This window comes from Pezoporus flaviventris, unplaced genomic scaffold (assembly GCF_033815535.1).
Source record: "Pezoporus flaviventris isolate CSIRO_AGI_PZ_B2104156 unplaced genomic scaffold, CSIRO_AGI_Pfla_v1 ptg000023l, whole genome shotgun sequence".
NCBI lineage: Eukaryota > Metazoa > Chordata > Aves > Psittaciformes > Psittacidae > Pezoporus > Pezoporus flaviventris.
The window spans coordinates 17708422-17734093 of NW_026892571.1; the positions used below are offsets into that span (position 1 = coordinate 17708422).

General features: G+C 47.1%; 1 long non-coding RNA gene across 1 annotated transcript in view; it reads left to right on the forward strand.

Annotated features, from left to right (window-relative positions):
* Positions 1-3785, forward strand: part of LOC133271188 (uncharacterized) — a 38173-nt gene extending 34388 nt beyond the window's left edge. Inside the window, exon 5 of the long non-coding RNA XR_009744030.1 lies at positions 3664-3785. This is a non-coding gene — a long non-coding RNA (uncharacterized LOC133271188). The remainder of the gene's footprint in view (positions 1-3663) is intronic.
* The last annotated feature ends 21887 nt before the right edge of the window (positions 3786-25672 follow it).

Genomic DNA, 25672 nt, shown 5'->3' on the forward strand with positions numbered 1-25672 from the left:
TTGCAGCTTTTTATCTGCTTCAAATTTACTACACAAGCAGCTCAAGAAAGGCCCTTACAAGATAAGTGAAGTTATGAGCGGCCCAGATCTGAAATCCCAACTTCCAGCTTCTCTGCGCAACCTGTTCCACCATCTCACCACCCTCATGGGGAAGAATTTATTCCTAATGTCTAACCTAAATCTACCCTCAAGAAGTTCAAATAACCTGTGGTGTCTTGGCGTGGTGGTATCATAGTAATGGATCAAGAGAGACTGTTCTTCCTGAAGGGCAGTGTCCCGTTTATCAGGCATGCACGCAGAGCTGCCTCCAGTTTTGATGGAAGCTCCTCGTGTGGACTCAGTTTGGGCTGTGAGAGGTGATGGCATGAATTTGGGATACACAGATTTGAGGACAGTTTTGCGTTAACGAATGATCTGAAGCAGCTCTAAGCTATCCACTTACTAAATCATACCACAGAGCTGTGAACTAGCTGTATCCCCTGATACAAGTTGGGCTTAGCAGAGCTCTGGGAGGGCCTTTTAACAGCATTTTTGAGCAAGATGTTTTGCATTAGAGAGTAAGGAAAATTGAGGCTTAGTTTTGTGTAAACAGAGGCGCTGTAATGCGACATTAGGGGTGGTCGGGAGGAAAAGGCATCGCAAGAGTGCGAGAGCAGATGTGGCTGCTGGAGTTGGAGACCGGCTTGTCGTGAGGAAGGAGACGAGCAGGGCCCTTTGAGCTCTTCACTGCACACCTGCAGACCTGGGCTGGAGGGTGGCCACTGGTCCACAGATAGCTGAGCTCCTTGCATGGTGTTTGGTCAAGGGTAGACTCGTCTGAAGGGATGAGTGAAGTTTGAGGCCCGAGGAAGCAGCATGCCGTGGCTGGCAGGCTGGGTTGTGAGGGAGACAGGCTTTCAGCTGCTGTTCTGGTTGAGCACTTTGGAAGGCTCTTAGAATTGGTATAGTTCTCACCAGCACCTCTCGGAGCTGGGCTGGGCATCATGGTCCTGTTCTCTGCTCACCTGCAGCGTTCACATCCATGTCTATTTGCTTTCCTTTCTGCTGCAGAACAGTCTGTACTGCTGACACAGAATCCCTCCTTCCTGCAGGTTTCCCCACTGGACTTTTCAACCCAGAAGAACTGGTGAGGAGTCACACTGGTGGTGTCACCCATGGGGGAGAGCATGGCACCCAACCAGGGCAAACCCAGGGTGCCTTAAGCCTTTTTCTCCCAGCATCTAGTTTCCTTTGCAATTGTTTGGGTGGTTCTGTTAGTGAAAATTATAACGAAGGAAAGTTTTAATTTGAGCAGACAAACAGACACACACAAATAAAGAATGAACTGGAAAAACATCCCCCAAACTCCTTTCCCCTGCCACACAGTGAGAAATGGAAATAAAGGTGGCCACTGCCTGTACTCGACAACGCTGCCACATGTGATATTTTCGGAGGTATCTCGGGAGCATCTACCACACTTTACAGCATGTGAGGCATGTCATCTGGAGCGGTTTGATCTCCTGTAACCTGTTCACAAATGCATCTATTTCATAACAGGCCCTGCGCCCCGATAAGGATCTCTGAGTTTCTTCTGCGCGGTATCTGCAAACAATTCAAAGCTGTTCCACACAAACAAATGTGAGAACCCCCTGACCACAGACTGCCTTTAGAGCAGACCAAGATTTGATGTTACTCATATCTTCCAGTACCTGTCAGAGTTCAAACAGGAAACCTGGTTTTTCCTCTCATGTCAACAACTTTTTTTCTCTCTTCGTTTCTTTCTTTTCTGAGCTGGCATTCGGCAGCAGCTCGCTCTTGAGCGGTGGAAGTCCTGTATTTCTTCAGGACAAACAAGTACTTGCTCTGGTACGTCATTGCTGACATTAACAAGAGCTGAATATGTGGTTTTTTTGGTGATCCTGTGGGTGCTTCTATAGAAACGGACCTGTTGGCTTTGAACAATCACACAAGAAAGGGATTCATTCATACAGGATATAGGTAACACGCAGCTGAGGGCTTACCGCAGATGGTGCTTTGCTTGGGAAATGTCACAAAAAACCTGGGTGCTCTTTTCTCCTGGGCACTGCTGTATTTTGTGCTTACACAGTAACACCTCTGTCATTTGTGATATCCTGCTTGCCAGTGCCCCAGCGATGCCATGTGGAAAGTTTAAACACACTAAATATTCGTCTTTACTGATAATGGAGGTTCATCTCAGCATCTTGACTATTAACTAAGTGCCATGTCCCCCAAAAGCATTTGAAGAGCCTCATGCCCTGGTCTGAGATCTGGTTATAGCCACTCATGTATGTTTTGGCACTGCTGGGAATAGAAATTAGGAGTCCTAGCTGACATATGCCCCCCTTAAGCGGTCTCCATTACTTACCTTTCATAATCCCATCAATAAATGTAGTCAAACCTGAAGCTCTCAGCACTTGCCAGTCCAGGGTTGGAAATGCTTTAGAAACATTTTAACTTAACCTCCTCATGAATGTGGGAAGTGAAAGTTTATAGCAGAGAATAATTCTTGACATAGATTAATGTTTGTGAGGGAAAATGCCTACTCTCTCAAGGAACAGGCTAGTTCTGAGGATCATTTTCCTCCATTTGATTTATGGTTGACAGATGCAAAAAGCATCTCAAATACAGCTGTGTTAAGAAAAGAGCACACAGGCATTTCCATGACTTTCATCTTGCTTTGCATTTATGTCATTATAAAACATGCTCTTGTGGCATGCATAATCAAGGGACAGAACATCTGGTGAAGTCTTGTTGCGGCAAAATGTCTGTAAAGTTAAATATGATAGTTGTCTTTTTTTTGTCTCTAAAAAAAACCAATCAACAAACAGCTGGATAATATTATGACTGGTAATAATACTGGGAGTGATACATGCAATGATGGTTACAGACTCACAAGATGGAGAGGTCACAGAAGCTCTTGTTTGTGAGCTGCGGCAGATGAGCATGAAACGGTGGCTACCTCTGAGCTGCCTGCAGAGCCACAGGTAAAACAGCCTTCGTGAACCAGCAGCCACCCTTGAAATCACACAGGCCAGTCCACTAATACGCTTTGCTCTTTATTTCCACATTTCCAGTAGGGTTTCAGCCCAAATGATGAAGTTACTTTGATTCCATTGCATTTTTCCAGTAGCCATTTCAGTAGTCAAGCACTTTAGATAAAAGTTGACGTCTAAAGGGTCCTGAAAAATCATAGAATACCATAGAACACCAAAAGGGATCATCTGGGCCAACCTTAGTGACCCTGTTGTGCTGTTTGTGTAGCTTAGTGCTGTTGTTCAGCATGGTCCTGTTGAGAAAAGATCTTCACCTCTTGCTCCCTCAACTCATCTCTGCCATAAATGCGTGTAGACCAGGGGTAAGAAGAAAGAAATTATTTGCATTCACTAAAATAAATCTTTCCTCTCTCATTTTCTAACTCTTTATATTCCATGAAACTTCAGCAAATAAATTCCAGGCTTATAAGCCTGATTCAGAAAAGAAACATGTACATAGTAGGGTACAAGCGAAAGTCAAGTACCAGCTGTAACATCCTGCTGAATAAATAAGTACTTGTATTTCAAACCAGAAGCTCATATCAGAAATTAATATTAAAGCATTGACAAGCTCTTAAGTATTTGCCCTCCTTTAGAAAACATCTGGATGGGTCCAGTTGGTTATCCATAGGTTATTTACTGACCATGATTCCTGAGAGTTGAGCCTGACTCTGAGGATGCTGGTGCATGAACATGGGTTCTGCAGGTGCGCCTGGCTGGGCTTCCCTTCCTGAGGTGACATTACACAGGGTGGTGAGTGACACCCTGGGAGCTGGGTGCTGATTTAAATGAGTTAGTTCATTGTGCTTCCATCCCCTAAAGGCAACTAAATGCACCACCACTTTCAGAGATATCTCCATGAGAGTGCTGCTGATCCCCGCTTAGGCAGGGGCATGATGAGCTGCAATTAGGTAAATTCAAGTAATTACAGTCAACTACTGTTTTAGGGCAAACTGGGCTTTACCCAGTAATTGCAGGTATTACTGTTAGCAGTATGCACACAGTGGTATGTGGTTTTATGGTTGTGAAGCCTTGCTAGTAAGAGAATTATTATTGCTACTAGTCTGTATATCTGTGAGAAAATGGATAATCCTGTTGCTTTTCCATGGGTCCTGTTACAAATAGGAGACCTGATCACTCCAGTGTTTAGAAAACAAATAGGGAGACTAGCATGGGCGTTAGGAGCACATAGTCATGTAACCTAGCATCTACAGCAATTGTGATGAACACAAGCTTTGGGATTTATGGAGGGTTTTAAACTGATTGAATAGGCCTATGGAGGATGTAACATCATGTCTAAGATGATGGCCCTGCCTTCCTCTTCAGGTCCAGCCATGCCTGGACAGGCTGTCCGTGCAAGGATCTCACTGGGGAAACACAAGCATCCCTGGCTGCTGTTGGAATCCTATTTTAGCTGGTACCAAGCACAGCAGTCACATGCTGCAAGATCATCACTCTGGCCAGTGGCAGTCTGCTCAAAAACAAAGGGTTCCTGAGGAGTCAAGACAGGAAGATAAAGCCCTGCCGTGCTATTTAAAGCAGGGCATTTATGCCTGAATGAAGTTCCTCCAATTTTGGAGCAGGGTGTTTGCCTGGAAAGCTGGTGTTTACATTCCACCCCAGGGACTGAAGCACCCTTGCACACTTTCATGTAGCTCCTTTCTTCCAAGTTTCTGCTTTACCTCCAGCTTCATTACTCCCACAATTACAACGTTCAGCTCCCATTGAGCCATTTGTAGCTTTATTTTTGATGAGCACTGCACAGAGGCGCAGACAAGAGCAGTCTGTAGCTCATTACCCCGCTCAGATAAAATGCTGTGTGCTTTGGGGCAGCCCCGTGCCTTAGGAGAATGGTGGTTTACAGATGGGGAGTACAGACAAAGAGCGGGTGAGCGCCTGGCCTGCGATCCCACGGGATGCTGGAGTGGTATTTCTGTCTAGTGCCCTAACCACTGAACCATCCTGTCTCCTGCTTTCGGGCAAAAGAGTCTGAAAATGCCATTGATTAGAAAGTGCTGGTGAAGAAAAGGTGGAACTGACTAGACTGCACCAGGAGACATGCAAAACCAAGCAGAAGACACTACACAGCGTGGTGGAAATTAGCTTCATAAAACTTCTTTCTGCTTTAATAATCTAAGATGCTATTTAGAACACAGGAGCAAGGAGATGTCTGGGGTTTGAAAAAGCAAGATATTATTTTAAGCAGCTAAATTCCCTTTAATTAGTCTGAAATTTGGGCTTTCTAACAATGTATTTCCATGTGTGTGCCAGAAAGTCAGGGAAACATGGAAATCATCGGCAGTTCACTGCTGGGATACAGCAGATCATTTCAATGAGACCTAGAGACATTTTCTGCTGGTAGAAAACATTTGTTTGGTGGTCCCTTTCCTTTGCTTTGTCATCTCCTACCGCACATCTGGTTTGGGATGGAATGAATGAGCCCATGCTTGAGAATCAGGTTGTTTATATGAAGGAATATTTAAATGATTTTTGGGCTTTGTAAGTCTGGAAAAGTAATTATCATCTTGGTGGTTATGATTTGAAGCCCTTTTGCTACCACGGGTGAGCTTGGGTCACTGTGCAAAGCAGCTCTCTCCAAAACAGAGATGTGTTTGCCCTCAGTTGGACAGATGTGGGGACAAAGCTTCTCCTGTGGCCGCTCAGCACCAAGGTGGTCCTGAAGGGGATTTTGGAACCTATCACAATGGGGTGTTATCGGTTGGAATATAAGTTGTGAAACCTCTTTGTGCACAGCCCTTAATGGGTAATGGAGGTGCTGGGTCCTCTCCTGCCCTGCTGAAGATACAGGGTACAGGAGCAGCTTGGCCCCTGCTGCGGAGTGGGGCTCAGGGTGAGTGTGTGCAGGGGAAGGGAACGATCTCACACATTTTCCATTTAACTAACCACAGGCAGTTTGTTTTCAAGCACTTCAGTTATTGCTGCGGTGGGAATGGGCCACATCGCACAAACCTCCCATTGCCGTCTCTGAGTGACACCCCAACACACTGCAGGGCTCTGGGGCTGGGAACCATCCTGTGCCTGCCTCAGTGCAGGGCTGCTGAGAATGAATCCCTGCTTGCTCCTACTGAAACCCTTGAAAGACTGAAGGTATTTTCCCCAAAACCTCTGGTTGACTCCATGAGGTGTCTGCTTGGCCCCAGCTTGGCTCCTACCACCAGCTCCTCTAAGAAAGGCAATGCAGCCTTGACACTGAGCATTAATCCATAGAGTCATGGAATGGTTTGGGTTGGAAAGGGCCTTAAAGGTCATCCAGTTCTGCTGGCACCAAGTGGGGAGCGCAAAAGAAATTTTATAGGAAAGAAGCCCCCATCTCCTCCTGCCAGGGCGCTGTGATGGGAACACAAAGCAGTGTTCTTTTCTGTCTGGATTTCTTTGCTGCCCTTGTTTCCAAGGTGCGAGCGGGTGGCTGTGTTCACAAGTGGACTTTTGGTCTTCAGTTTTCACACAAATGCCTGTGCAGCTGGGAAGGAAACATCACTTTGAAAGGGAGTATTTTGTATTTGCACCTTCTAACACAGCTGTGTTGTCCATGGTTCCACCAGAGGAATTCTGGGCAGCTTAAGACACCCCTGTGGGCTCCCCATCCATCCCTGTGTGGGGATCACACCATGTCAGGTGCCCCTTGGTTGTTCCTCCCCTGGGAGAGCTCAGGGCCTTCCAGCTAATGCCAGGGAACCCCAGTGCTCAAGAGGGGTGTTGGCAGCTTCTCTCAGGGGTTCTGTGGCCTTAAAGGAGGTGAAACCTTCACTTTGGAGAACTTACTGACCTGGGAAAGAGAAGAGCTGTTGAAATAAATGCAGTGTAGAATAAAAGTGAAAACTGTCCCAATCGGGTATTTCACACTCGCTGTAAAATCGAAACCTGATTTCTTTTTCTGTGTTAAAAAATTCACTGCTTTTTCCCCCTTCCATTGAGACATGAGTTATTTTCAAATAAAAAGGCGAGACTTTGTTTAGAATTGAGTAAAATGTGTCCTGTCTCTAAGCAAAGGGGATGTGCAATGCGAATACCTCGGTTTGTGCAGTGACATGCGTGTGCATGTTCCTATGTGAGAACTCTGCTTGGCAAAACTGAGGCTGGGCGAGGGTGTCTGCAGCATCACCCAAAAGGGGATGGAGAAGGTGCTGCACAGCCACACTCACAATCTATTTGCCAAGCCAGAGAAGATACCCTTTTCCTTCTATGTGTTTTATAATGGTTTTTCTTTGGGCAATTGGGCATCATCACAACAGGAATGCCAGCCATACTTCCTTAGCATCCTATGGTGCTATTATTAAATGAGTGTGGTTTATGTTAGTGAGCTCAATGACCTGATTTTCCCATGATTTGCACCAATGTCAGGCTTGACAACCTATATCTGCTCTTGTCTATGTGATTGCTGCACAGTCTCATCCATGGGCCTGAGATGTCTCTGATGTCCCCTTAAGGAGGAGCTAAACAGAGCCCAAAGTCAGATATTCATTTCAAGTTCATAATCATCTTATTTTTCAGAATTACCTAAGGGGTTTTCATCATTCCATCTTTGAAATGATATTATTTTCTTGTACTTTTGCAAATCTCATCCCTGTTTCTGCGAGCTCCCCATCCTTCCCAGCCATTCCCCTCTTCCCATCAGCTTTATTTAACAGAAAGTGGATTTGGTGTGTGCTCTGTGGTGAGTACAGTGATCACTTCAGCTCTGCTCAGGGTTGCACTGCAGTGAGCTGAGAGCACGAGTCTAATACCAGCAACTCACAATGTGCACGTGGAGCTTTTAAGGCTCTGGGTATTGTAGGGTTTTCTCAAGTTGGGCTTCCTCTCCTGTTGTAGCTGGTGTTTGGGACGAGAGGTACAGGAACAAGATAACCAGCCAAATGTAAAGGATCCCTTAGATTTATTTGATCAGAGATAACAAAGATTATGAAGGGGCAGAAAAAATTTCTCCTCAACCATTTATTGAAAACCTCACTTTTTTTGCATGTATCATTTGGGTGAGGAATCCAGAATGAAAGACAGATCCAGTAGCTTACAATATGTCACAACTGTAGATGAAATAGGTCAGTGAACCCGATTGTTCTCACACAAGAACACCGAGGAGCCTTTCACAGGCATAAACCATCCTTTAACCCAAATGTTCACACAGAAAGCAAACCACTTACAATCCAATTCCTGCTTATCCCTGCTGATGCTCATAGATTCTGTGTGCTGTAAACCAGTAGCTTGAAACAGAAATGTGTTGCACAAGCAGCACAAGAGCAGTGTCCGGGCAGGACACAGCAGGAGCTCTTACACTTGGGCTCCTCCTCTGCTGGGAATGAGCAGTTGAAGTTGCTCCATGGAAGATTATCAACTCCAATTGGGAATGGCAGGTGAATCCCACAGCCCAGATTATGCCTGATCTCAGCCTGAGGGCACCAGAGGTGCCGGGGAAATGAAGATAAATGGAGTTATCTCCTTCTAATGTGGGGCAGGCAGAACTAACTCGTTTCACACTTAAACCAAGCAGGGGAATTCACTCACTTTTCTATTTATCACTAAACCACTGCCTTGACCATAACACGATTAAATGAATCCCCATTCTTTACGATCAAGAAGTGCCAACCATTGATTTCCAAACACTGTTTTCAGTCCACAGTGACCTTGTCCTGGAGACGGGGCTCTTTATCCCCTACGTGGTTTAATTTCTGTGGGCGCTGTCACCATCTAGTGGCATCTCACGGGTGGTTTGCAGGGGCAAACACGGGTGTGTTACTCTCCCAAGGGATTTGCCCCCTGGACACTCATTTCTCCCACTTATCAGTACTGGCTTTACCAATTTGCAAGTTAAAAGCCTGCAGGTGTGATGGCAGCTTTATCAGGCAGAGTCTTCCCTCTGCTCCTGCTGGGGAGCAGCTCAATCTGGTTGAACAAGGAGGATTTCCATGGTAAGACATCTCCATGAGACTGAAGGGTTGTGTTTAAAGGTGTTGGGGCACAGGAGGAAAAGCCTGTGGGAGAGTTTTGTGCTCTTCAACACTCAGGCTATGGCAGAGTGGAAATGCTGGGAGTTGTGACCAGTCAAAATACTCTCTGGCAATAGCAGAGCAGGGATGGGTGTGTGTGTGTGTGTGTTAATCATACAGCTGTGATTATGTTATTTAGTGGTTTGCTTCAGTTCACAAAGGAAATACAGAGCGAAGACACCCCCTGCTTACAGCTCCGGTCTCTGTGCCATCCCCTCCGGTGTGAAACATTCACTCCTCATGATCAAAGCCCAGCTCTCACTTTTCTGTCTAATGCTGAAAAATTGGAGATGAGCAATGCTGTGTGTTTTACCCTCAGTTGCTGCCCCTTTGCTGTATCCTTGACAGCCTTTAGTGGGTTTCTGTGATGTCCCATGGCTGGGTGATGTGTTCATGGCTGCTCCTCTGCAGAGCACAGAGGTGATACTGGAGAGTGATACTGCTTGTTCAGTGGTGGTGCCTTGATTTTCCTGCAGTCATTTCTACACAGGTAAGGAAACATGGGCCATAAATCAAAGCAGTGATTTTCCCCTTGCCCAGGCTGGGATGGGACAATAAGCACTTGTGATGTGGCCCTCTGCCTGGTATCGTGGGTTCCTCAGAAATGGTTTTCAGTACCATAAATCCCCATCACTTTACATAATAATGTTCCTTTTAGGTGTTTCTCGTCTATATTCAGCTTTGGTTTGAGTTTTCTCGAGGGGCCTGTCCTGGTTGCACTCAAACAGTCTCGGACCCTCAGATAGCGCCCTTGCTTGTGCCTCATCCATAGCACTGCAAACTTCATGTGGCTTTTCAGTTTCCTATTTGTAAGTTTAAATGATCCTTTCTCCTCTCCATCTGCCTCTCCAGTTACAAGAGCCCTGTGAGCAGGGCAAAGAGAGCAAAGAGAGAGCTCTTCTAAGAACAAGGAAGGTAACCACATCTGACACAACACGAGCATAACCCTCCCAAAGAACAGAAAATGAAAATTGCTGCTTTTAGGCTAATTAAACAACCGTGGGGGGTTTTGCTTTTTATTTCCTTAATTTTTCTTAACTTAGTAATACTCCTGGCTGGAGCTTGGAGTTAATGCAGCAGAGTGACACAGCAAAAGGATGGATAGCTTCCTTGAGCTACCTACTAGCTTCTTCTATGATGATTTAATACAAGCTACTAAAGAAGTGTATGATTTCTGCTAAAAATCTGAGTTAGGTTGTCAGAGCTGAGCTATTGTGAGTTTTATGCTCTATTGTATATACAACTTTGAGAACAGAGAGCTGGAGCCTGTGATTGATTTCTATGTTTTATCGGATGTGATTGTAGGAACATCCATCTCTCTCTGGAGCAGCCAGACATTTCTGGCATTAAAATGGGTTTAATGGTGGGGGGAAATGAAAGACATTAATGAAACAGAGGAAGGTAAATGCTCTGTAAAGATCTTTCATATGGAGGGTTACTGGTGTGTCCCTGGAGCCAGGTTGGATAGCAGTTAGGAGTTTGCCTTAAGAATGGCCTAAAATACTAAATGCCAGTTCTTTTGACCAGGGTGCATATGGAGTTTCTCTTTGTTCAGAGGGGGATGCAAGCAAATATAGGAGAAGTTTTGGCTTCAACTAACTTGACATTGCACTGTCAGTTGTACTGTTCCTCACTGAGAGCCAAGTGCAGACAAGGGTTAGTGGTGCTCTCTGGCCCCAGCAGGAGAGGTTGCCCTGGTCTGCTCACACAGCAGAGGATGCTTGAAGCCAAAATGTAATTAACTTATTGGTATTTGACCAGGATGCTGTGGTCAACTCTTGTGAGAGGTCATGAGGTTTCCACTGACCACAGGAACTTGGTTTTGCATCTCATGGCAGGTTATGGTAAGCCTTCGGTTAATGTCTCTGTATAATGTGTCAGGCTTTGATGTCTCTCTGTAGCAATCCTTTACGCCCAGTGTAATAAACCTTGTCTAGCACATGGGGAAAAATCCACTTACTTTTTCTGCTGACTTTGTCCAAAAAGATGCATTGGACACCTACTCTGATACTTGCTTCCAAGTCTCTAATTCTTCTCACCAGTGTGTTTTGAATTCATCAATAGAGAAACAATGACTTCAATGTCTCCTTCCCTCCCCATGAGAAAAGCCAAGTAAAGGGGTTATAATATTTCACACAGGTGTCTGTAGAATCTGTTTTTATATCTCCTTTGTGAAAGGAAGTTTGGGGCTTTGGCTTGGTTTCAGTTGACATCTTAATACCACAGAGCTGTGGTACATCTCCTGCAGAGCGGCAGCACAAAGGGCTCGGTCAGGACTTGCACAAGGGGGTAATGGACCTAAACCGATTAAGTGCAAGTTCTGACAGTGCAGGTCGAATACCTAGATGTCAGGTTTGGGGTTCCTCCTCTCTCATTCTCCTAAATTGGGCTCGTTTTCTGATTAAAAATAATTGGCAGAATTTTATGGTGTGAAAACAAAAAAAAAAGCCAACTCCTGCTGAGATCTGTGAAGGCAAACCGTTTTCATGTACTTTGGGGTTCATGGAATAAACCTTTCTGTCAAAAGACATGTATGTATTGCTATGACCTGGTGGTTGGGAGGACAAGGGGCTGCTTTCTGTGTCTGGCTGACAGAAATAGACTTTTAAGTTTGGAGGATGTGAAACAAGGTGTGTAGTGATGTAGTGATGCTCTGTGGATTAGTCAGGACTGGAGAATAAACCACTAAGGGGGAAAACCTTGATCTGTTCCCCCCTTGATCTCTGAAAACTGAAAATATAAGGAAAACCAGTCAAAACTTCTTCCTTGTCATGTTTTTAGAGAGCTTTCTGGCTGCAGTGCTTGTGAAAGGGAAAAAACCCCTAGACTCCATCATCCCAGTGCTTGGAGATAGGATTTTCATACCAACCAAATCCCTGCTCATCAATTAAACTGCAGCCCATCCTTTTGCCAAATGCTTATTTAAGAGTAATCTGCACAGACTTGATCTCCTTTAAAGACTTCCCAGCAATTTACTGGGAAATTAAAAAGAGGGGAGGGAGGAAAGTGGGATGTTGGAGTGCAGTGATCCCGCATGGGATCACCCCCTGGGCTGCTGCAAGACCAAGCATGGATCTGGGTGCTTGGTCCTGCACTAGGGCAGGGCTTGGGCATGTCTGTGCTGGACATCCCAGAGTGTCTGAATTGGGCAGCTGTCTCCTGGTTATTCCTGCTCCAAGGAAGGAGCAAGCTGTGCCACAGCCGTGCGTGGTCCAGTGGTCCGGTGTCTTGGCCAGGTGATGCGTGTCTTGGTTGGCAGATCCGCTGTGTGCTCTCCTCCGCATCCCTTGGAGGATGCGCATGCAGGAGCCTCATTCACACCCCATCACTTTCCTGCACGGAATTCCTTATTCTCTACCAAATCACTTCTGTGAATGATGTATTTCTGTGTTCTTCTGAGCAGTTTATGGGCGTCTCTAGATTGTAAATGCATGTTGTTTCCCGCTGGATGAATACATTGCACGATGCACTCCTGCTCCCTCTTTAGGAGTAGGTATTCCCAATTTTCAGTGTCTGCTATAAAGATACAAACCTCTGAGAGTCCCTCTGACCACCAAGTATTGGAGGGTATTGCAGCATTTAATCTGCCTGCAGGGTTTCTGCTGGCTTTATAACCATCCCATGAATAAGGATCATCCAGTCCTATAGAATTCCACAGGAGGAGCTGGGAGAGAATAGGAACAAAACTCCATGGTTTTGCAGCCCTTTATATAAAGCCTTGTAATGTTTTTCTAGCTCTGCACTGCTTTCATCCCCACCAGTGTTCTGGCAGTGAGGAACTCAATAGCTGATGCATGAGCTCATGGAGTTATTGCCCCTGTGTCTGCATCCCACTGGAGCTGCCCTTGAGTTTTCCCTCCTGGATTGCAGATGCTGAAGGTTCTGCAGTGGCTGTTGTACAGGGTAATGAGTTCTTAGCTAAGAAATACTTTGGAATACTTTGTCAGGTCTCGATCCAACCTCAAGCTGCAGTAGCTTTGCCGATGGCTTGGCACTGCTCTTGCTCTGCACACTTATGTCAACTGCCAGAGTTGGTTTTATCATATGAGGAAACAAAGTGTTTAATGAATGAAGCCAGATGCATGAGATTGTGCTGAGAGACCAACAGTTACTTTGGAAAGAACTTGAGCCAGAAACTTTGGAAAAGGAACATAAAAACATTCATGGAATTTATTCTTGGCAGTTACAGGTAAATACACATTATGCAGCTATTCTCTTTTAACTGCGCTATACCCATTCCTTGCTTTTCCACACAATCCATGGGGTGTAAGACTCCAGCACAATCTGTGTGTTCCCCATCATCCTGTCTAACTCCCTGTAGGACACTGGGGGGGGGGGTGGGGGGGTGGTGGTGGTGGTGTGTGTGTTCCCTGGATGTTTTCTTCAGGGATCAGAAAGATCCAGCAGCAGAAGTAGCTGTGAGAAGAGCAGATCTGACAGGTGGTAAAGCAAATGGGAGCTAATTCTTGACATGAACCAGGCCAATATACAAGCTTGCACAAACAGCTGGGTTCAGTTTGGACAATTCCCATTGACCGGAGTGGTTTCTCCAACAGGACCCATATGGATTAGTCAGTATAGACAGCCTGGTATCCACCATGCAAGCAGCATCTGTTGCAACATGTAATTCTATGAAGCAAGCTAGTTAAAGCTTCCTGAGAGCTACTGAAATGCTCCTAAACTGAGAAGTAAAATGCCTTGTTAAACATGGATTGGATCAGGAGATACCTTGGAACTCTTCTGTGCAGCCCAGATCAATTAAGACTTCTCTCAGACTCATTTTATTCATGCCAAGCAGATGAAAACCCCATTATAACTTGGGTGAGAGACTGGTCTGGTTTTAAGACCTGAAGTTAATGATTAACCTTTCCCCAATAGTCTTATTTTCACTTTACTATAGCTAGTAACTGCTATGAGAATACACTGTAGTGATAGGCTTGACTGTGAGCCAAGGAGTGGTGCCACCAGCCCAGGTCAGCAGAGGTGACCTCTGGGATGGAGGTAGGATGGAGGAACACGGCTGATGCCATTCCCATGACACGTGGGGACCAGCACAATAAATGGGAGAGCCAGAACTTTCCAGGTGAAATGAAATTAAATCATTTGTGTTTGCTTTAATATAGGGATGTCTGATATTATCTGTCTACAGCATTAGTCTGTGCTGCTGCCTTTGAAGCTAATAATTGGCATTAGGGTGGTGTGTTAGTTTCCATGTTAGGCATGATTTTGGAATGAAGCTCAGTTATCCAGACAAATGGGCATTTTCATGATATTACCCACTACCACATGATGGTACGAATTCCTCATCAGTGGCTGTGTTCAGGTTTGGGCATCACTGGGGTTTGGAGCTCTTCCTTGGCTAATTAAGAGTTGTGAGAAGGGCAAAACTATTTGGGGTGTTGGAGAAGAAAGGTTAAACCAGCAAAATAGGGCAAAGCTTAGCCAAGAGGTGCTTCAGGTGGTCGTGGCTTGTGATGCTGAAGGGGTTCAGCCTTTTCAAAAGGCCACCATTTGTTAGCACAATGCGGGGAGAAGCAAAATGGGGATGCAATATCAGGATGTGCCCTTGGAAATGAGATCTTTAAAGCCCAGGTTAATCCCCTTGAAAACTACAATGGAATTAAGTCTTGGGGAAGATTGGTAAAGAGTGATCCCAGTGGGAGAAAGGCAGGCTGGAGGAGCCCAGGAGCTCTTCACAGGCTTTGGTGCTTTGGTTTTGGGTGTAACCGTTGACTCCATTGCAATGGGCTTACAGGAGGTATGAGTTGGAGCTGGTTTGTGCAATGGCTGGAGTTCTTTGGATGACGAGTTCTTAGATGATGGCCGCAAAGGAATTTTAATTGAAGTGAGGAAGGTTCTGCTGGGAGCCGGGCAAACCGCGCTGGTGTTGGCAGGGAGGAAGCCAGCAAGGAGCGAGCGGTCAGGGATTCATAGAGGTCTGCTCACAGTTACCCTGGTGTGACTCTGAAGGATACTCTTGCATAAGGAAAATGGCTTAAAAGGACAGCGATGTCCATCCATGGGCTTCATCCCGTGTTCAGCTGTACTTAGGAGCTTTAGTGGAGGCATGGATGAGGATCAAACAAGCTGTGTGGCCACTGAACATGACCAGAAATGTCTGTATCTGTGGGATAACCCAGCAGGGGATGCTGATTTTGTGCTGGTGTCCATAGAAGCTCCCAGGCTGTGGCAATCTGACGGAGATGCACAAGGAAGCTCATCTGGTTAACACCCAAAATCCTTTCATGAATGGGTCAAACTGCACTGTGTGAAAATGGTGCTGTTGGAGTCTGTGTTTTCAAATGCTTCTGTCTTAAAACCAAATATTGAAGCATCAAAATAAAACGACCCTTTACATTTTGCTTTAGGAAACAATGGGTAGCTTTGTCCTCCAAGTGCTTGCTTGGCTAAATCCAGCTTTCTACTTCTGCCTGCAAAACCAGAGCTGCAGGAATCCTCCTCTGCCATTTCTACATATAAGAGTAGGGTCCAAAAGTGTTCCCCTGTGCTGTTGATAAAGCTTTCATTCCATAGGTGGTCAGTGGATGGGACAGGCAGAATTCCCATGTACACAACTGAAGGCTGGTGTGAGCACAGGATGCCTTTACTGGACAGGGAATGACACCCTCTGCTTGACCTAGAAGGCATGCCTGGGCTGAGCAATAAGCACACCTACGGTCTTCTCATGGGAATAGCTCTTCCATCATACACAAGAGCACTTGATGGCTTTTGTGGTATCGTGTGTTTCCATCTTGTGCAAGTATCTTGGTAGAAACATCTAGAGCCATCATGCTCCTGTTACAAATACCTTCCTCTGGCCCTGCCTGAGCTTTGAGTAAGGCTGAGTGGTAGAAATGCACTTCTTGGGTGTATTCACAAGATCAAATCGGATTTTCTTGGACTCCATGACCTTGTTCTGCTCCCTCCTGGGGTTACCTCTCTCTGTACTGCAAATGGGGTTGCTACCAAAGGCATGGGAGGCTTGTGTCTACAAGAACAACCCCAGTGTTTGCAATAGATGTCTCTTGAGAGGCTCCTGGCTCTGACACAGGCGCTGCTCAGCCTCACGGTAATTGCTCAGCATTGCCAAGGTATTTAAGTGCTGGTCACCTTTGAAAAGCTGGTCTGTAACCTCTTGATCTTGTATTCATAATGAAACGGGAGGGATAGCAGCAAAATCCACATCAGAAAGTGCAAGTTCCTAATTAGTCTAAATGCTTCTATAACATATATGGGTAGTTAAAGCTGTGCACACCATTAACGCAAACTGCTTACTTGTAACGGAGTAACCAGCCTGGGACAGACCACAGTGCAAACACCAGCAGAGTCCTCACCTGGGAGACTGCAAAAGGTCACTCACTGTGCCCAGGGTGTATGGGAAGCAGGTTTTGCAATGGTGCAAGTGCCTGTTTGACTGATGTCCAGTGCCTGACTAAAGCAGCAGTGGGAGGAGATGACAGCAGACAGCATCTTGTGCTGCTGCTGCTTGGAGGAGTATTGGGTACCAATGTCTGTTACCCAGAGCTGCAAAGCATTGCTCCTCCCTGGCTGTCATGTGCATGTTCGGGATCAAGGGGCGAAGGGGCAGCTCAGGAGGTATTGCTGGTGTTGGTACTTGGTGCCATCCTTAAACATGAGCCATGGAGCCCTGGCTTCGTCCTGATGAAACAGGGCTCTTCTCCCACTGATGAGTGCTGCAAAGATCAAACCAAAGCAAGTCCCTTCCTAGCAGTGGCTCTGTGCCTCTTCTGTCTGAGACTGACACACACTGGGGAACTGAACCCCTTGGCCCTTCTAAGGGCCCTGCTGGGAGGTGCTAGTGCTATGCTAGAAATAAGGTAGATGGCTTACCAGAAGTCATACTATGAGCTGGCAGCTCTTGATGTTTATCATGAAGTGTGGGACACATCAGAAAAGGGCAATGGGATCAGTGCAGAAGGCAGGTGATGCAGTGGCAATGTCCTGAGTCCCCCTAGCAGACCCTGGCAGTGCCAGCCTCAGCAGGAAACCCAGTGGAAGCCCTTCTCATGATAGCAGCTATTTGCAATGGATCTGGGAGGCTGGCTTTGGCTCAAGCCCACATACCCACAGCCAGGAGTACTCTGATGGGAAGGTGTAGGTTCAGGCTGGCAAGAGATGAGGGGGATGAAAGGTGGTAAAAAAGGAGCTCTTTGTTGTCTTCCTGTTAGCACATGTGTTGTGAGTGGGGTGAAGCCTGATGCACAACCACATGTCTGTAAGGACTGTGGTTGTGTCCAGCTCTGCTTAAGTATTTCTTGATCAAATCAGATGGAAACTGCTTGTGAGCTCCTCCAGCCTACACAGACCGTGTACCATTTCAGTTCCAATTAAGATCTCCAATATGAATGAGGCAGTACAAAAGAGCCTCAGCAATTCCAGAACTTCTTTAAAGGGATTTGCTTTATATATAAGAGATGTGGTAGTCGTCACAGACCGAAAACATGATTGATCTGTGAGGCATTGTTACAGATAGTATTACTGTTAAGCACAGAAGAGCAGATAACTCCTTTAAGCAGTTAATTTGAATATACAGAAGCACAAGGAAGAGTAGGAAGAACATGTAGGTCAAGTGCTTCAGGAAGATGCCAGGCAAATGGTCAGAGAACAACAAGACAGTGTTTTGCTGGTGTCGGAGGGAGCTGTGTGCACTGTGTGCATGAGTGAGGCTTTGAGCCGGGTGGAAATGACGGTGGGATAGGAGGAATGGGGCACCCTCTGAATCACTGAGCTGCTCCAGTGAGCTCCTTTAGTTCAAAGGAACTGAGAGAAAGAGAAAGGAAGACCTAAACTGGGTCAGACTTGGATTCAAAGCAGCAGCAAAGGGTGATGCTCTGTGTGTGTTCTGTGCTGGGGAAGTTCACAACCCGTTTCCACTTCAGGGTTCAAACGGTACTGTGTGTGCACTGCACATGTTCATGGCCACAGGTGGCCTGTGAGAGCCTGTGAACAGGCTGCAGAGAGCTGGGCCATGGTGGCTGGTGTTGGTGCCCAGCTCCACACCCAGCCTCAGGAGTGGAGCTTGCCTTTTCCAAGTACAAATAAGAAAAGTAACTTCAGTCTTTCTTCTCCTGCGTGCTGCAGACTCAAGGAAGAGTTTGCAACCTGGGGAATGCCATCCATGGCTTTGAAAGTGATGAATGAGGTTAAAGTCAGCAGCTACAGGTATACCAGTAACTGCTGGCAGTGCAAAACACACTGAATGAATGGATTTCTTCATCTCATGCTTTCATCTCCTAAGAGCTCATTGATGCAGAGCTGTGACAACCCATCTCCCCAGGAGACGGAGGAGAGCTGAAGCCAAGTAATGTCTTCTCCCTGGAGCTTAAGAAGCTGTTAACTGGCAGGATATATGGCACCAGCCATCAGTTTTGAGGGTTTTGCTTATATTTTATGGCTAATTTTAATCATATTTCATAGTTCAGATCTTCTTGCTGAAGTCCCAGAGTTGATTTACAAGGGAACAAGACCTAATAAAATCTGCTAACCTAAAACTATCAGTTGGTGATCACGGGTTCTGGGAGTCATTCTCACTTCATCCCATTTCTCACTCCAGTGGGGGTCTGGTTTTGCCCTCTATAAAAGATTTCCTGTAGCTCAGCAATAAAGGCAGACAAAGATTTCAGTCTCTACTGTGATGAGTGCTGGAAACCAGGGAGGGGATTGCAGGATCTCTGGACTCAGCTGAGTTGGGAACAGGCAACAGCTCTGCTGGAGCTGAACCTGTGTAGGTGCAGCTGAAGGTGTTCAAGTGCTGCTTCACTCTGGTGGTGGGTGTTTGTGGATGTGGAGCTGTGCCAGGCTGTAATTCATCCCACTGACTCCAAACCTGGCTGTTAACTCAGGGTGCTACTAAAGGTACCCTGCAGTCCCGATGGAGGAACCCCAGCCACTGCTGGAGATGAGCAGCATGGTTTCATGGGAGCACATAAGATGAAAGAGAAACTATCTCTGTGAGCAGCCTGAGAGAGCCTCCCTGGACTGCTGTGTTGTGGGCACTCCAAGCTCTAGACCAGGAGAACAGATTGCTGTAAGACACCCAAGAAGAGAGCAAAGCTCCTGGAGCCCAAGCCAAGCGATGTCCCTTGCTGCTGCACTGACTGTCATGGCTGGAATAACCTCAGATGGAAAGAGGAAAGGTTTGATCCCAGCCTGTGCCAAGAGGATGGAGACAGCCAGGCGTTCTGGGGAGGGAGAGATGCCATCCCGGCAGCAATGGAGGGACTAGCAAACTCTGAATGCAAATGGTGTATTTATGGCTTTCAGGCTGGCAACTGATGAACACCTTCATGTCTTGCCAGAAACAATGCTCTGGATGTTAAAAGCAAAGCTGCAGGCCATGAAAAGGGAGCAAGAGAATTCAGGGAGAAAGAGGAGAAATGTGTGAGTAGGTGGATAGGGAAATGAGAGATAAAATCTGGAGCTGTCTCAGGGAAAAGGGCAACCATTTGGGGGTTGAAAGTGAGTGGAACTGTTCATGTTACTGCTGAAGGAGCAGGGGATTAAATGGTTTAGGAAGGATCTGGGGGTGTCTTCCACATCCCAATCCAGCAAACAGCAGGATTGGAGACAGCCAAGGGAAAAGTCGGGTCACATCCTGAGAGCCCCCCCCCTTGAGGTGGCTGAAGACAAGGGAGAGCAGCTTCCTCCTTAGGGGCAAGAATGGAGCGAGTGATGCTGCAGGGAAGGAAAATGCTCATCCATTCTTCCCAGTGTCTTGTGCTTGCTTTCCTGGAGCAGTAGGTGGGCTACAGCAGTCCTGTAACTGCCTCAGTGAAGGAGGGTAAATGGGTGCATGAAAGACAGAGCAGTTGTGGGTAAACATGGAAGCCTGTTTGGACACATTGGATACAGACAAAGTGCCTGTATCACAGCTTTAAATGAGTTTTGGGGATGAGAGGAGCCCTGGGCTGCAGCCTGGTCCCTGTACCCTCAGTGCAGCACCCTGCCCCATCCAGTGGTGGATTGAGGTCTGAACAAACACCTCAGGTGGTGGCTGGATTTGTACCCCTCCAATATCCACTCCAAACACACTGGAACCAGCTCTCCTGTGCACTCACTCCTCATCCTGACCTTCTTGGCTCATGTTTTCTCCTGTTGCTGCTCTGGAGTGTGCTGCTTCCCTATTGATTTCTAATGAGCTCTTGAGGAAGCTTCTTCACCAGCACTTAGCAACGAGTGCTGTGGTTCTCCATCCTCACCACTGCGACATAAACTGGCCTCGAGCCCGTCAGCTCAGGAGAGGCTGTTGGCTCCACGCTGTCTCCCTGCTGATGGGAAACTGCAGGGCTCATCCTGCATCCCAGTGACAAATGCCACAGGAAGCGAATGGGCACAAGCCATTTCCAGTTTTGCTTTAATGGTTATTCCCACATCCTCCTCCAGCCTGGGCCCTTCCAGCCCACTGCCAGGAATTAAAAGGGTAATCCCAGTGTCTGCCACCTTTGTTCCTTTGCCTTTATGAATCCCACAGAATGCCAAGGCTTTGATCTGGATGTGGGCTCTGCCCCGGGTAATGGTCTCAGGACATCTTTGATCAATGTCTTTTTAACTTGGGCTTTCTTCACAGTTAAGCATTGGTGTTTTCTGTGCTATTTAGTTCCTACCTATTAGATATTCTACTTATACATTAGGTTGTTATTTAGTTCTTAGCTATTTAGTTGGTCTAATTTTGCCAGCTGTGGTTTTTTACCCCTTGCATGAAACGGTGAATGAATTTGAACACAAACTTTGCTACAATATTTAGGACATCTGGTTTGGGGTATTTTTGGAGGGACTGTGTTCAGATCACTCCTAACACCTATATGGGGGATGCTGTCAGACAGGGCTGCCTGTGCAGCATCACCCGTGCCCATCCTCGTGGCTTCAGGCGCTCAAACCCTTCTGAATGCTTTTGGTACTGCTGGAAGAGGTGCTGTATATAAGACCTCAGCATCACTAGATGGCACGTGTGAGCTGTGCAAGTAGAAGCCGGGCAGTGAGGGCTCTTCCCTCACTTTCAGGCTTCTGTGGCTGCCTCTGCCAGCATTGTACCACACAACACACCCAGCCTGCCCTACAGCCCCACTGAAGACCATCCTGTTCTCAGTGTGGCTCTGCCACATTCCTGTCCCTGCACTCTCCAGCCCAGGGGTGGACCAGGATAGAGCTGTCACTCTGCCATCCTTCACCAGCACTAAATACAAACCCAAGAAATACCATATAATAAACAACCTAAATTGACATCTTTATAAAGGTTGTCTTTTAGCATCTTTTATGTATTCTGTTTGTGTATAAACTTATTTTTGTCATGTTTTATGAATTCTTTGTATAAATAACTGGCTGCAACTATAATGGCAGTCTAAGTCTAAGCAATGCAGAATGACAGTGGTCAGACAGTCTGTGCTGGCAGAGGGCAGGGTGGTGACTGTCCCATTGCATGGCCCTGAGCAACTGGTTCACCTTCTCTGTGACATCTGTCCCCCTAGTGTCACTACACGGTGACATGCATCAAAGTTATAGCCCAAAGTGGCTTAAACCATGTGTCAAATGTGCATGGAGTCAGTGTTTGGTGTCACCTTCTGCCTTATTCCTTCACAACCCAACTGTATTTCCACGCTGGGCCTGCCATTTCTCAGGGCTGAGAGGAAAATTGCCTTTTCCCTCTCTAAGGTGGAGTAGATCAAAGAGCAGAATCTCTTCCAAGAGAGGAAACCTACATCCATGCGGGATGCTCCAAACGCTGCTATCGCTGTCCTGCTGCCTGGACCCAATCCAGGCTGGCTGCAGAAAGGAAGGCAGATCAGTGCTGAGTGCTCGAGGCCAACATCCCAGAGGCAGGCTGCTCCGGCCCCACAGAGGTGCCAGACACCGGGAATGCTTTGGCTTGAGCTCAGGAAGTGCAGTCTGCTCCAAACCCACTGGGATCCATGAGGAGCCTGCCCTGAGCTCAGCTTGGTGCAGTGAAGCATCTGAACTGTTTTCCCTCCTGTGTCTGAGCGAATAGGTGGAGGTTTTGTCAGACTTCCTCAGCGCTGTGGCACAGCCTCTGCCCCTGCAGCAGGATCTGTGTCCTCTCAGGAATACCCTTCCCAGGTGAGCCAGCTTCCAGGGAAACCTCCACCCTCCTCCCCAGAGAGCCCCCAGCTTCGATGGCAAACAGCAGTTTGCCCTGTGCTAACTCAGTGCTGTTCCTGCAGGGGTGGGAGTACAAGTGCACTCGATACCCAGCTTTAATCTGATGCCAGGACTTGCTCAGAGGGCTGTGAAAGGTCTTTCCTCTTGCAGGCTCCTGACCATGTAATCCTTCCTCTCAAGTTTCTGATGTTACATCCTTGCTCTTCCCACCAGGCAGGTGTTGGTCACTCCTAATTCTCCTTGAAGAGGAGAAGCTGTGTGTTCTGGAACTGAAGTGAGAACTCTGGCTATTCCTGCATAACACCATGGTTTAAACCCATATGAGGTGGGCTGGACCCACTGGTCCTCTCTGTGGAAACTTTGCTTCTCTGCAGTACTGGGTGGGAAAGGAACAAACATGCAACTCGTTGGCATGGGCTGTTCTTCCCTGAACCAGAGATGCCCTTTCTGCCATGGGGAGAAGTAGGTTGAATGGAAAAGCTGTGTATAAGATAACACTCCAATGAATGCCCTGTGTGCATCCTTGTGAAGGGGTGTACCTAGCTTGTTTGGGACATCAAATAATGTAATGAATGCTATTTATTGCACTAAATAGCATCATTCTACTGTCTGAGTCTGATGGTAGTTTCCACCATCTCCTTCAGTGCTATCACAGTAGATCCATTCAAGCAGCAGCAGAACCAATTCATCACAACACTTGGACATCTCATTGAAATACTCAGGTTTATCCAAAGGGATTTAAAGACCTGTAGCCTAAACCTGTGTGTCCTATTTAACTGGGTACCAAAACTCCAGCTGCAGTTAAGGCTGGGGATGTGCTCACATAGCCCAGCCACACTGAGATTAGATCTCATGCGTTTGGTTTAACTGCACAGAGCAAACACTGCAGCTGAGGTGCAGATGTTCTTAGTTCTGTTTTTAAACCCAGTGTTACGTTTTGCCTGTATCTGCAGGATTATTCAGCCTAAATAGGACCTGATTAAACAATCACTTAAATTGCTGAACCGCTCACGTTTTTATGCTGGCAAGTATCAATCCAGTGTGGATATTCTGCTGCCAAACCCCTGTTTGCTTCCAGCAGTGTTCTAGTGCTTAAACTTCATCTGGAAGATGGCAAGCCCGAGCATCCTCTTAGCTCCAGCAATTCTTGTCTGCCAAGAGGAACTTTCATTGAGGATTTTACATGGCATGAATCCTGCTGCCATGCCACTAATGGTCAGCAATGAGCCCTGGCAGCTTCTCCCTTCCCTTAATCTCTCACCCATCGCTGCATCTCCTTGCCAAACACACTAAGGATGACCCAGGACTGCACCTCTGATACCAACTAGTCCATTGTGTGAGGGCTCGTTTCTCTCCAAGCCTTTTTCAATGGGAAATGCTGGATGTCTTCATCTTCTGACCACATTCCTGCCCAGGAACACACAGCAGAGAAGCACAACCTGTGTTTGGTGCCTGTGGCCATCAGCATCATGCTTTGGGGTTGCATTTTGGGATGGTGCCCACAGAGTGATCCACTGCACACCTGAACCTCTCTGTGATCCAGCCCCACAGCGTCATTCCAAGGTGCTTTGTGTCCCTTTTCATTGCAAATAGTTCTCCTGGCGAGGCTGGAAGGGTTATTTGTGCGCTGCTTTGCATCCGGATTTAGCAGCCAGTGGCCAGAAACATCTCTCACCTGGAGGCACCCTTCTGCCACCCCACTGCTTGTATCATATTTGATGAATAGCTTTTCTCCAATGATATTCAGCAGTTGGTTCCTGGACAAGTAAAGGAAGTGTCAGATTGTCTTGCTAACCATCATGTTTGCAGCTCTGTAACCACAGTGTGGAAGACTTCTCTGCCAAATTAAATACCAATGCTTCCTGAATTTAAACAGCCTGCAAATACTGTTCTGCTTGGCACGTTTGTATCACCTGTTTGTCTTACATATAATATCTTTGCTGCTTCTCTAAAGTTGCTTTCAGGACAAGATAAGGGTGTATATCCAACCCGGCCTTGAACACTGCCAGGGATGGGGCAGCCACAGGTTCTCTGGGCACCCTGTGCCAGCGCCTCAGCACCCTCCCAGGGAAGAGCTTCTGCCTAAGAGCTCAGCTCAGTCTCCCCTCTGGCAGGTTAAAGCCATTCCCCTTGGCCTGTCCCTACAGGCCCTTGTCCCAAGCCCCTCTCCAGCTTTCCTGCAGCCCCTTTAGGCACTGGAGCTGCTCTCAGGTTTCCCCTTCAGGAGCCTTCTCTTCTCCAGGCTGACCCAGCCCAGCTCTCTCAGCCTGGCTCCAGAGCAGAGCTGCTGCAGCCCTCGCAGCATCTCTGTACCCCTCCATCCTCAGAGGCAATGACTCTAGCCAGCCCCACCTGACACATCAGATTTCCAACTCTCCCCAAGCAATTCCAGCTGTAGAAGCTCTGACATCTGCTTTGACAGCCCGTGCCCAATGCTAAGGGTGCAGATCCCCTTCCCTTCACCCCTGCTTGGGGAGATGCACATTGCCTCAGCATGTGGAGATGAGGTTACAGAGACCACAGAGCTCCTTCACCAGCTCTGTTTGAAGCAGACTGCTGGTCCAGGACAGGGTGAGGGAAAGCATAGCAGCCTTTGCAACTGTTGTTTGAAGTGAAAAGGAAAACATACAGTGACAGAGCAGCTCTTGGCTTCCATCATTGCTGGTTATGGGGAATAGAAACATAGAATCATAGAATAGTTCGGGTTGGAAAGGACCTTAAGATCATCCAGTTCCAACCCCCCTGCCATGGGCAGGGACACCTCACACTAAACCATGGCACCCAAGGCTCTGTCCAACCTGGTCTTGAACACTGCCAGGGATGGAGCATTCACAACCTCCCTGGGCAACCCATTCCAGTGCCTCACCACCCTAACAGGAAAGATTTTCCTTCTTATATCCAATCTAAACTTCCCCTGTTTCAGTTTTAACTCGTGGCCTCTTCTGGACTTGTTCCAACAGTTCCATGTCCTTTTTATGTTGAGGAGACCAGAACTGCACACAATGCTCCAGGTGAGGTCTCACAAGAGCAAAGGGGCAGGATCACCTCCTTTGACCTGCTGGTCATGCTCCTTTTGATGCAGCCCAGGATACGGGAACATAACCCAAAGGGAGTGAGCGAGGGTGTGATAATGTCAGGTCAACTCCTTGTTACTCTCCGAGATCAAAAGCAGTGCAGGGTGTTTGGCTTTCATTGCCTTCCCCTTTTGTTTTCTGCTTTTGGGCTTTCTTCCGTAAAAATCAATGCATCTTGTAACCCCCCAGAGCCCCCAAGCCCACCACAGGCTATGTGGCACAGCGCTGGTGTAGGAACCGAGTAGGGACACCACCACTGCCCAGCCTGCTGGGTGCTGCATGGCTGTGCTGATGGTGGCAATAGCTCCTTGTACTCAGTGACCAGAAGCAGCCCGTTCACACTGTTGAAGGTAAAAACTGTTGGTGATGAGATAGAGATGCCCCATGGAGCAGCAAAGCTATGGAAGCATCCCCATGCAGTGTGCTCTGC